This window comes from Neodiprion lecontei, chromosome 1 (genome assembly GCF_021901455.1).
Source record: "Neodiprion lecontei isolate iyNeoLeco1 chromosome 1, iyNeoLeco1.1, whole genome shotgun sequence".
NCBI classification, from domain to species: domain Eukaryota; kingdom Metazoa; phylum Arthropoda; class Insecta; order Hymenoptera; family Diprionidae; genus Neodiprion; species Neodiprion lecontei.
Window position 1 is genome coordinate 17,120,127 of NC_060260.1, and position 4,146 is coordinate 17,124,272.

Sequence of the window (4,146 nt, forward strand, 5' to 3'; positions counted from 1 at the left end):
CCCGCGCCACACGAGAGCAAGAGAGAAGTTCGGGTTCCCCCCTGTCACGACGGATCGAGTGAAAACTCCAAGTTGCCCCTACACACACAAGAGCGAGACAGAATTCCAAGTCGCAGTGTGCCACACGAGAGCGAGAGAGTTGTCCATCTACCCTGCGCTCCACGAGACTGAGAGAGAAGACCGAGTCGCTGGGCGCCAGGAGTGAGCGAGAGAAAAGTCAAAGACGCCGCACAACGCACGAGAGCGAGAGAGAAGTCCGCATTGTCTGAAGCCAGACGAGAGCGGGAGAGAACTCCGAGTCGCTCTGCGTCCTACGAGACCGAGAGAGAAGACCTAGTCACCAGGCACCTCGTGAATGCGAGAGAGAAGTCCGAGTCACTGCACACTGCACTCGAGCGAGAAAGAAGTCCGTGACGCCGGCGCCACACGAGAGCGAGTGAGAATTCCGAGTCGCAGCGTACCACACGAAAGCGAGAGAGAAGTCCGAGTGTCTACGCACCACACGTAAGCAAGCGAGAAATCCGATCGACTGCACCTCTGCGCGACAGCGCGACAACAGTTCGAGTCGCTGTGCATCACTTACGAGCGACAAAAAAGTTCGAGTCGCCGAGCACCACACGAGAGCCGGAGAGAAGTCCAAGTCGCCACGTACCACACGCGAGCGAGCGAGAAGACCGTGTCGCCCCGTACTACACAAGAGCGAGAAAGTGCACCGAGTCGCAGCGAACCACACGAGAGCAAGTGAGAAGTCCGAGGCACCGCGCACCTCGCGAGAGCGAGAAGAAAACACGAGTCACTCTGTGCTTTACAAAAGCGAGTGAGGAGTCTGATTCGCAGCGCACCTCGCGAGAGCGAGAGAGCAGTCAAGGTCGCCGCGCCACACGCGAGGAAAAAGAAAGACACCGAGTCGCCGGGCACCACACGCGAGTGAGAGAAAACACCAAGTTGCAGCGAACCACACGAGAACGAGAGAAAAGTCCGAGTCGGCGCGCACCAGACGAGAGCCGGAGAGAAGTCCAAGTCGCCACGTACCCACTGATATATATGTACACTGGATTGGATTAAGCGTGGTACCGTCACGCCAATTGAACGGTAGCCATTTTGTACAGATTCTTGTCACTTCAGATATATATATATATATATATATATACGTGATATATGTATGTGTATATAATCGATTGCGCCGGAAAATTACAGTAACAATTATTGAGGTAACAATGAGTACCTGCGTTTTTTGCAAAACAAAGCAATCAAAATATCGTGGGCGATCATTTCACAAGTGAGTATACAACGCTGAAGCGTTCTGCAAATGATAACTTGCAGAGGTTATGTCAGCATACGAAGTATTTACTAATTATATTTAACGAGTATTATAACGTACGAATCTTGACAGTAAAAATTCACAATATTTGAATTATGAACCGATCTTATTATAATTGAAATTGAAAACTCGGGTATTATTGACTCAGGGATTAAATTATAATTCGATATGTAGATTTCCCGTGAAAGATGTGTTGCGCGTTCAGCATTGGTTAGAAGAAATGAAGAGGAAGGACTGGAAGCCAAACCGAAATAGCACATTGTGTTCAGCTCATTTTACAAATGACTGCTTTGATAGGACAGGATTCCTAATTACATTGAAAAAGAACAGTGTACCAACTATATTGACAACCCAAAATCAGAGTGTTCATCTTGTCACCGATTAAAGGAATATGGACGTGGCTATTCATTCTTCAAGTAAGTATCGTTACTCAATGCAACATAACGTGTGAATTAATAAATTTAAACTTTGCTTGTTATGTAGGTTCCCATTGGATGAACCTGATATTATGAAGCAATGGATCGCAAATATAAACATTGGACCGTGGTCTCCATCAAGTGATAGCTTTCTGTGTTCCGACCACTTTGAACTCTCTTGCTTTCAGAAGAAAAGTAAAAATTATATAACTTTACGAAAAGGCAGTATCCCAACGTTATTTGGTGAGATCTGAAACTATTAATCCCTATTAGGTCAGAGAAAACTCAGTGTGCATAAAGACACGTTGATGTGATGCACTATTGCGTCAATGCCGTCAAAGCGGTTAATTACCTACAGATTATAAAGTGCTCTGGTACAGAAAAATCGTGTTTGACACATTTCTGTGTATTTCCATTGTCGTTATTTATTAGTAACTTATCTGTAGGTGAAAACTTGCAGCAGACCGAATTTCAGGATGAATCAGATCGGCCCACCACAGTGAATGTAACCAAATTACATGATCACCTACATATTTGTACCTGATTTGCATGCTCAGATATGTACATCTTTTTTATTTTCTTTTGATTGTGCTTGTAACTTTTTCTTCATGTGAATGGATTGTGGATTGATACTACTAATTATATTACGGTTGTGGTTTATCGCACGCAACTCTATAAAAATGCCTTAACGTTTGCAAGGAATGTTTTATTCTCCATATTTTTGAATAAAGTTTTTACTCACCCAATTCGATATAATTTAATTCAAAACTTTTTTCACATGTCTTAAGCTCCACTTTGATGATCAATGGATGGTAAATGGATTCCCTAACGGTTGAATTAGTGTTATACAAATTTTTGAATAATCCGTATGGAATTCAGCCCACCATAGGATAGAGGATGATGGACAGAAACTTCTTAGAATGGAGGACTTCTTTTGAACATGAAGAAAAATCACGCTTAAATACAAGTTTTTCGTCATATTATTTAATGATCTTTTACATCATATAATTGTAAATAATAACATACCTTCGAAAAAATGATTTGTTCTTCATTTAATGTATCAAACATTATTTTACTCGTCAAAAACTTTTTTTGTGTGACGAATATATCGTTAGACCTAAATAGCATATATTACGCAGTTCAAATCTAGCGCGCATTTTGTGACAACTTTCTGTACAAGATGGCGGAAATTAAATTGTTCAATTGGACGCACGAGCTTACACGTAGAGTATACGGTAATATCCAATCCAGTGTATATATATATCAGTGCACGTACCACACGCGAGCGAGCGAGAAGACCGTGTCGCCCCGTACTACACAAGAGCGAGAAAGTACACCGAGTCGCAGCAAACCACACGAGAGCAAGAGAAAAGTCCGAGTCGGCGCGCACCAGACAAGAGCGAGAGGAACGTCCGAGTTGCAGTGTACCACACGAGAGCGAGAGAGAAGTTCAAGTCAGCACGCACCTCGCGAGAGCGAGAAGAAAGCACGAGTCACCCGGTGTTACACGGAAGCGAGTGAGGAGTCCGAATCGCAGCGCACCTCGCGAGAGCGAGAGAGAAGTCCAAGTCCCCACGCACCTCACGAGAGCAAAAGAGTAATCCGAGTCCCCGCGCACCTCGCAAAACCGGCGAGAAGGCTCGAGTTACCATGTGCCACATGAGAGCGAAAGAGAAGTCCATTTTCCGCTGCGCTTCACGAGAACGGGAGAGAAGACCGAGATGCAGGGCCCCAGAAGTAAGCGAGAGTGAAGTCGGAGATGCCGCACACCGCACGAGAGCGAGAGAGATGTCCGCATCATCTTAAGCCAGACGAGAGCGAGAGAGAACTCCGAGTCGCCCTGCGCTTCACGAGACTGGGAGAAAAGACCTCGTCACCGGGCACCTCGTAAATCCGAGAAAGAAGTACGAGTCACCGCACACTGCACTCGAGCGAGAAAGAAGTCCGTGACGCCCGCGCTACACGAGAGCGAGTGAGAATTCCGAGGCGCAGCGTACCACACGAAAGCGAGAGAGAAATCTGAGTCTCTACGCACAACACGCGAGCGAGCGAGACGTCCGATCCACTACGCATCTACGCGACAGCGGAACAGTCCGAGTCGCTGTGCATCGCATGTGAGCGAGAGAATAGTCCGATTCGCCGAGCACCACACGAAAGCTAGAGAGAACTCCAAGTCGCCGCGTACCACACGCGAGCGAGCGAGAAGACCGAATCGCCCCGTACCACACAAGAACAAGACAGAACTCCGAGTCGCAGCGAACCACACAAGATCGACAGAGAAGTCCGAGTCATTGCGCACCTCGCGAGAGCGAGAAGAAAGCACGACTCACCCTGTGTTACACGCGAGCGAGCGAGGAGTCCGATTCACTACGCATCTACGCGGCAGCGCGACAACAGTATGACTCGTTG

The 4,146-nt window shown here is 46.7% G+C and overlaps 1 long non-coding RNA gene across 1 annotated transcript; it reads left to right on the forward strand.

The window, feature by feature from the left end:
• The first annotated feature begins 1,661 nt into the window (after window positions 1-1,661).
• On the forward strand, window positions 1,662-2,259 carry LOC124292695. Its single transcript, XR_006902555.1, has 3 exons — window positions 1,662-1,737; window positions 1,805-1,980; window positions 2,184-2,259. It is a non-coding gene; the product is annotated as an uncharacterized LOC124292695 (long non-coding RNA).
• The last annotated feature ends 1,887 nt before the right edge of the window (window positions 2,260-4,146 follow it).